General features: G+C 55.6%; 1 protein-coding gene across 1 annotated transcript in view; it reads right to left on the minus strand.

Annotated features, from left to right (window-relative positions):
- Positions 1–7328, minus strand: part of BEND3 (BEN domain containing 3) — a 35812-nt gene extending 28484 nt beyond the window's left edge. The window contains exon 1 of the mRNA XM_084890534.1: positions 6290–7328. The gene's annotated coding sequence lies outside the window, so the exon portion shown is untranslated. The remainder of the gene's footprint in view (positions 1–6289) is intronic.
- Between the last annotated feature and the right edge of the window lie 1219 nt (positions 7329–8547).

Genomic DNA, 8547 nt, shown 5'->3' on the forward strand with positions numbered 1-8547 from the left:
AGGAGCCAGGGACACCTGGCATGGCGATTCCCTGGCAAAGGCAAAGGCTCACTGTCCTCATCCTCAATGCCCACAGGCTTCCGAAGGAAAACGTTCGCCAGCGCTGCCCACAGGGCGTGGCGCCTCTCTACCACATTCTCCTAAGAGAACTGGCCAGACCTGAGTGATCGGCCAGACCAGGCCTCTGGTGCGAGCAGCACGAGGCTAATCAGAGGCGCCAGAGGCTTGTGGCCGGCCTGTGTCGCACAGGATAAGCAGCAGGCCCAGAAATGGGAAGTACGTGGGCTTCCTGAAAGCCCGAGGTTCAAATCCCAGCCAGCTGACTCAGGGTCCCACGCCACCAAACCAGGAACAGTGTGGGTCTGGGAACAGCCAGCGGGGCCCGGCGGCCCTGGCCTCAGGCCTCAGGCCTCAGGCCGGGGTGGGCCCTCCTCACCTCCCGTCAGGTTTCCAGCTGCAAAGGGAAGCAAGCTCTCACCCCTGAAGACGTCTCCTTGAGCATGGGAGCCGTAGGAGGTGAATGTGACTGGAGCCTGAGACCAGGGGGGCCGGGGCTGGGCAGCACTGCCACATACAAAAGGCACCGCAGCCCTAATCAGTCTGGCTCAATGGATAGAGCGAACTGAAAGGTCCCAGGTTCGATTCTGGTCCAGGGCATGTACCTTGGTTGCAAGCACATCCCCAGTGGGGAGTGTGCAGGAGGCGGCTGATGGATGTTTCTCACATCAATGTTTCTAATTCTCTATCTCTCTTTCCTCTCTGTAAAAAATCAATAAAATATATTAAATTTTTAAAAAAGGCACAGCAGAAAGAGGAGGCTCAAACCACTTGACAGGCGTTATTAATAAAACACATCCGAAGATATAAAAGGTTTCACAAAGACCTAACGAAACCCACCAGTCCTTCATCCTTTTCTCAACGGTCACACCCTAGGACCTGCCTTCCTGACACCTCCCTCCTGCAGGTCACACTGATTTTTAAAAATGAAACCAAAGAGGAGGCCAGCAGCTGACATCCACGTAGCGCCGGCTCCACGGTCTGCGCGTTTCACACGTTAGCCACGTCATCCTCACCAGAGCCCTCTTTTGCTGCAGACGGAGAACCAGGGGGGCAGCAATCTGTGTCTCACTGGAGGTGGAGGAGAGGGAAGGAGTGGGGTGCACCCCGTACTGATGGACTCACCCCGTCTCCCAAGAAGAGCTGGGACCCAAGGGGCATGCCCATCCCTCCCTGCTGAGCACCCACCTGGAGGCTGGGCTCAGAGGCGGGAGCAGGTCCGCTGGCCACAGGGGCCCTCAGATCACCAAGGCAGGGACTGGTGCTGCTGATGGCAAAAGTAGGAACCCCTACAAACCTTTAGGGTCGGCCATAATTAGGTTAAAACCCTGGCTCCACCTATGTCTGGTTTCTAACCCTGGGCAAGTGCTTACCCACCCAAACCTTGGTTCTTTCTTCTGTAAAATGGGAGCTGAGCCCAGTGTGCACGAAAACTACAATGGGGAAAGTGCCTGGCAGGCAGCACCCAGTATATGTTATCTTTTTGAAAAGATGTTTAAAGTGCATCTTAATAGTGACTGCTTTTTTAACATTTGCAAAATGAAATGACTTCAAGCCTTTGAAAAGGCTACTATGACTTGTCTTTCAAGTGAGAGAAACTGGGAGGCGGTGGGACCAAATCAAACGGCCTCCCCAAGGACGGGAAGAATGTTCCCATGCCACACTCTCCCGCCGGCCGGGCCGGTCTCCGGGTTTACACGAAGGGCTGGGAGCCTCGGGGTCTCTCAGAACCCAGCCCTCACGACAGTGGCATCCTGCCCATGGGACGTGCACGACATGCTTGCAATCTGTTTTTATTTTTGGACACATCTGCACACGCTGTTTGAGAAACACCAGTCCTCACAGAACCAGGGCAATGTTGTCCCGAGCTGTTCTGACGCTGTAATTGTCAATGCCTTCCTTATTCAGCCAGAGCACAAACTCATCTCTCAGCACGCAGGGAAGTACGCGTACACACACACACACACACACACACACACACACACACACGGCCCTGCTTGCCTGCGACTCTCGGCCTCTTACCCTTGCGACACTGAGTTATCTGAATGTGACTAAACTTGACGTCTTCCTTAGCAAAAGGAAGGGCATCTGCTTTCGGCGTCAATGGTAGGAGGCGTAAGACTCTGCTTGTAAGTTTAACCTCGGCACAGGGAGGACAGGGGAGCCAGCACATCCCAGCAGCCACCCATGTGACTGACTGGACAATGATGCTAATTTTCCTGGGAGGTATAAGCTGAATTTCCTCTGTACTTCCCACTTTTTCATATGTTGTCTTATGACCACACGAGCTCATTAGAGTTGGGGCATAATCTGGTGCAAAACTAACCCCCACCTGCTCCCAAACCTCCACACAAGACCACTGAGGGATTTGTTCACTCGGGCCTTTGTGGAGACGGGTGCCGCTGTCTCCCTGTCCAGTGATAACTGAAGATCAGACAGGAGAGAGGAAGAGGTCATTGGTAGGAAACAAAACACAAAGAGGGCTGAGATTACACATGTCGCAAGTTGGATTAAAAATGGAGGCCAGGCCGAGACCGGTTTGGCTCAATGGATAGAGCGTCGGCTTGGGGACTGAAGGGTCCCGGGTTCGATTCCCGTCAAGGGCATGTACCTTGGTTGCGGGCATATCCCCAGTAAGGGGTGTGCAAGAGGCAGCTGATCGATGACTCTCTCTCATCGATGTTTCTAACTCTCTATCTCTCTCCATTCCTCTCTGTACAAAATCAATAAAATATATTTAAAAAAAAAAAAAAAATTTAAAAATGGAGGCCAGGTACTGGTGCCGGGTGAGCTGCGGAGAAAAACTCAGCTCTGAGACAACAGCCTGGTCATTCGGGGACGAACATAACCCGACACTCCAAGTGTCTGACGCGCCGAAGGCCTGCTGCCCACGTGGAGAGATCCCAGTGTGGCAAGGGCAGGTCATGTGTGGCCGCTGGGTCCAGAACCCAAGAGCTCTGGGCTGGAATCATCATGCTGCAGGAGATACTGGAACACCAGCAGGCAGAGAAAAGAAGTGTCTACTCCGGAGGGGGAGGCAAGAGCAAGGTGATGCACACAAAACACATTCAGATAGCCATGATTTTGGCATGTGGGTTTTATGTGACTTTAAATTTTATTGTTAAAAAATTACCACACAGTAAAATTTACTCTCTGGAGGGAAGGCGTACTGCTCTATGAAAAGGCAGATGAAAAATATCTCCCTGTAACCACTAATGAGAGGAGGATACAAAAAAGTCCCATCACCCCACAGATTTAATTTCACAAATAATTCCTCCAAACGACCTTTAGCCAATAATGACTATTAAGAGTAGCAACCAGCCCTAACTGGTTTGGCTCAATTGATAGAGCGTCAGCCTGCGGACTGAAGTGTCCCAGGTTCGATTCCGGTCAAGGGCAAGTACCTAGGTTGCAGGCACATCCCCAGTATGGCGTGTGTAGGAGGCAGCTGAATGATATTTCTAACTCTCTATTCCTCTCCCTTCCTCTCTGTAAAATTAAAAAAAATATATATTTAAAAAAAAGGAGTAGCAACCATAATTCTCCACTTGCCATCAAAATTAAGTACCAGAAACAAAACACTGCACCCAGCCTCCCACTCAATAACACCAAATTGTTTTTGCTGGTTGACAGCAACCTTCATGTTTCTACATTATAAAATTTGAGATGCATGTTGTTTCTTTCATCAGTGTTTCAGGGGCTTTCTAGAGAGCTCTAAAACGTGGGAGACGAACCCTCACCAGTTTAGCTCAGTGGACAGTGTCAGCCTGCAGACTGAAAGGTCTTGGGTTCCATGCTAGTCTAAGGCACGTGCCTAGATTGTGGGCTCTGCTCCCCAGGAGGCAGCTAGTCAATGATTCTCTATCATCACTAATGTTTCTATCTCTCTCTCCCTCTCCCTTCCTCTCTGAAGTCAATAATATATATATATATATATATATATATATATATATATATAACTTTTTTTTTTTTAAGTCACAGACGAGCCCTAGCCGGCTTGGCTCAGTTGATAGAGCGTCAGCCTGTGGACTGATGGGTCCTGGGTTCGATTCCAGCCAAGGGCACATGCCTTGGTTGCGAGCTTGATCCCCAGTAGGGGGCATGCAGGAGGCGGCCAACCAATGGTTCTCTCTCATCACTGATGTTTCTCTCTCTCTTTCTCCTTCTCCCTTCCTCTCTGAAATCAATAAAGAAATGTTTTGTTTTGCTTTTTAAAAGTGGTAGATGAGACATTTCTGCAGGACATTTTCACCTAATCAGGGTTGATTCCAATTTTCTCTTCCTAATTATTAGACATTCGGCTATTCCTTTGCTCACATAAGGGATGCTTAGGAACTCAGAAGTGACCAGAAGGGAAGGTGTGAATTCAGTGTGTCAAATGTATTGTAATACACTTCAACAGACTGGGATGCTGACTATCTTGTCTGCTAGGTCCTAATTGGTCTCTTTTACTGTTTCTGGTGCTTTAGTAGCAAAGGCGGGGGGGGGGGGGGGGGGCGCGACACAAAACTTTTCTTTTAAATTACTTCAACAAGGAAATGGTGTCTCTGGTAAAACCCACGTTCAGTGGCAGGAGTTTTCCTGTGACAAATTGTAAAGGCTCCTCCGGGAATTACATTTTAAGGACCACGCACAGGCCGCAAGAACCCAGCAGCAAGAACAGGCTGCGGGGAACCCACCTTTCTTCTGGAATCCAAGGGGCTCCCCATTCATTTAGCAAATGTTTACTGAGCACCTATCAGACTCTGGGTTAGTGGCTAGGGATGGAAAACTCTTTTAAGAAAATACAAAATCTTGGGCAAATCTCATTAATGAGGGTGTGGGAACTAACAGGGTCCTGTATGGGTGATACAAAGCCACAAACCAGGAATGGTTGTTAAAAACACACACACACACACACACGCACACGCACACGCACACGCACACGCACACACACACACACACACACAAAAGGGGTGGGGATGGGGAGTGGATAGCCTAAAAACCTCCTCCATCCTCCTTGTTTATATACCCAGAGCTCAGTTCCTTGCCTCAGTTTTCTGCAGTCTTAGCTTTCAGCTGCCGTACACGTTGCCCCCTCCCCGTGGCACGTTCAACATCCCGAAGTTACTTTAAAAAGGTAAAGTGGATCATTTTCGACTCTGGAGTGCTTAGCACTACCCCACGCACCCCTGTCTGCTTAGCCTCGGCGCACAGCATTCTTCCAGATGGGCCACCAGAGCAGTCACCCTTTCCCCTTTGTAAAAACACCTCGGGGAAAATTACACGTCTCGGTACACAGGTTAGGTTCTGCACCAATAAGGCGAGTGGGCAAAGTCTGCGTGGGTAAGCACGTTTGCCAGAGGGAAAGGGGGAAGGTCAGGAGCAGCGGCGAGCGCCCCAGGCTGCAGCCCGCGGCCGGCCACGAAGGCCTCGCGCCAGCCGGGGTGCACACCCAGGGGGCCGGGCCCGCCTCCAGCTCCCGGGCAGCGGGAAGCGCGAACCGCGCCGTGGGAGACGGGGAGGGAGCGCGGCGCCCCCTGGCGGCGGGGCCTGTGTCCGTCCGCTCCCGGCCGCCGCCGCCGCCGCCGCCGCCGCCGCCGCGGGCCGGCCTCACTCCATTTGCAGACTCCGGCGACACAGCCTCCCCCCGAGCGGCGGCTCCTCCGGCCTCCCGCTCCCCGCTCGGCATCTCCCTCCAGCAGTCCCCGCCCCCTGCTCCGCTCGGACACCCCCTTTTCCACGCCGAACCGTCCCCCGCGGCAGCCCGGCCGTACTCGGGCACCGAGAGCCCCCACACGGGCTCCGCGGAGCCTTCCGGCGGCGGCCCCGGCCGCTCCATCGCGGCGCCAGGCGGGGGTGCGGGGCCGGCGCGCGGCGCGAGTGGGGCGGGCGGCGACGGCGGCGCGGACCGTTCCACTCCGCGTCCCCCCCCCGCCTGCCCCGCGCGGCGCGCGTGCTCCCGGGGACGCCATGGAGCCGCCGCGTTCCGAGCGGCACAAAGGGGAGCGCGGCACAATGGGCGCGGCGAGCTCGTGGGCGCCGGGGGCTCGCTCGGCGGCTCGGCCCTGCACGGGAGTGGGCGCTCCCGCCGCCGCCGCCGCCGCCGGGCGCGCTCCGGCAGCCCCCCTCCGCGTCCCCTCCCCTGCGCCCGCCCCCACCCCGGCATGGATGTTGCAGCCACTCTCCCCGCCCGTCCGCCGGCCCCGAGCCGCCGCCGCCGCGCGGCCAGCCCGCTCCGCCCCGCGCTTACCTGGGACACGAGTTCTGTACTTTGCGGAGCGGGTCCGCGCCGAGTTGGGCGCCACGTGGGGGGGCGCGGGGAGCGCCGGTCCGGGGAGCGGGGGGCGCGCGCGGCGGGCCTGGCCGGGGCGGCCCGGGGAGCAGGCGCTGGGGGCGGCGAGCGGGCGCCGTGTATTTTCCCCTCTTTGTGTGTGTCCGTGCGCTGCGCTCTCGCGTGACGTGACGGGACTCCGTGTGTCATTTCCGCACAAGGACACAGGAGCCCCCGCCGCCTTAGAACCACAACCCCTCCGCCCCCACCCTCGGCCCGCCCCTCCCCCCCAGCGGGGCACACGCGGGACCGGCGGCGGCGGCGGCGCTGGGGCGTGAAGGGCCGGCCGCGGCGGGGAGCCGGGCGCGCGCTCCGGGGACCGGGCAGCCCGGCGCTCAGCGGGTGCCGCGCGGCCGCTCCACGTGGGCCCGGGCGGGGGGCGGGGGCCGCGCACCCACGGCGCCCGGGCGGCGCTGCTAACAGGGACCCCTGCGCGCCGCGTGTTCTCCCCCCTCCGCCCCCACGAGTCGTGTCTCTGAAACGTGGTTTCCCAGACCCGAGGAGTTTGACCTGAAAAGCTTCTTTTTCTACTTTTCTTTTCTCTCTCTCCTCTCTCCGCGGGACGGCGACCGTGCGGGGCGTTTCCTTCCCTCGCGTCCGCGCCTCTCCCGGCTTCTCAGCGTTTCCGCGGCCCCCAGGGCCCTCGGGCGCGTGTTCCCGCGCCGCGCTCGGCACAAAGGCACCGGGGCGCGGGGACCCCGGGGGCCCCGAGACCCCGCGGAGCCGGCCGGGGGCCGAGGCTGCCGGAGGGCGCCCGCGGCGCTGGGAAACGCCGCGGCTGGCCACTCCCCCAGCCGGTGGCCGCCTCCGCGGGGAGCCGGGACCGGAGACCTGCCTCCCGCCTGTTCCCCGAAGTTTGCAGGCTGCAGAGCCCGAGATTCAGAAGCGCGCGCGCTCAGACTCTCACGCCACAGGATAGCTGCGCCCAGCGCTTAAAAACAGAAAAACACGAGTCACCCTCTGAATCAAGGTGGATCCTTTAGACTTCATTCCGGACCTGGAGGTTTCCACGTGACAAATAGGCAACCCACCCACCCCCTCGGGTATTTCCTCCAAGTCTCCGTGACTTGAAGGGGTGTGGTTGGTGAGGGTCACGGAAGCCCAATCCAACAATTAAACCGCATATTTTAGGCACACAGCGAGAATGTAATTTTTTTTAAAAAATCCTTTCATTTGCCCGCCGAAGAAAATATAAGAAAAATGCAAATGATCCCATCTGCTGCTCACAGCTGCACCGGCTGCGAGAGAGGACCATGTGGCCCAGCCCTGCCTGCCCCGGTCAGTGAATAGAGAAAATAGATTTTAAAATAAGGCATAATGCTGGCTTCTTCGCGGCCAGTCGCGGGGAGGGTTTGAATGAACGTAGTAGTTTGGGGGCTACTGTATCTTCCTCCAGACCACTCCAATGGGGAACTGAGTCATTATGCAAGCTCCTCCTCCTCGGGTGTGAAATAAAAAAAAAAAAAAAAGCACAAGGTTATCCCAGATCTCCGAGGAGCTAGGCGAGGCATCCTCAAACTGTATCTGGATGGCCAGTTTGGAGAAGTGAGTACTGATTGCTATGCAAAAGCAGCAAACCGCCCGGAGGACGGAGCCCCGCATCCAGGGGGCTGGTTTTTAGAAAAGAATCCATACGGGCACAGTGTCATTCAAAACAGGATGATGAAAAGAATGGAGCCCCAGATAGCAGCCCTTCAAATTCAAAAGGCTTGAGTCGCCCTATCTACATTTAAAATAGGGCGGAGGAGGAAGGGAGGAGGACCGCTGGGCGAGAGAATTTGCTTAGTTTATAAGTTCCCAGAAGACAGAAAGGAGGCACGCCGGTGTCTGCCGGGCACTTGACTTTTACACCCGCAACTTAAACAACATGTATGACATATTCCGCCGCTTGACCTAGCAGATGCAGCAGTTTCGGTCTCACCTTCAATGTAATGTCATAATTAGAATTTTAAAAGTATAAGTTGTATTCCATTAGTTCCGTTTTCTAGGATTTTCCCCCCGTAGGCGAGTTAGGAAGAGTTGCGACTAGCATTTAAACCACGAGTTGTTTAAAAATGCAAAAAGGTTTTAAAATGTAAAATGACTTTTTTATGCAAATGGAGCATTTATAATCTTCAATCAGTCGCTCACTGTATCAACTCGGGGTTTTTAAGGATAAGTTAAAACAAGACAATAGA

This window comes from Pipistrellus hanaki (assembly GCF_964339955.1).
Source record: "Pipistrellus hanaki genome assembly, chromosome: 7".
NCBI classification, from domain to species: domain Eukaryota; kingdom Metazoa; phylum Chordata; class Mammalia; order Chiroptera; family Vespertilionidae; genus Pipistrellus; species Pipistrellus hanaki.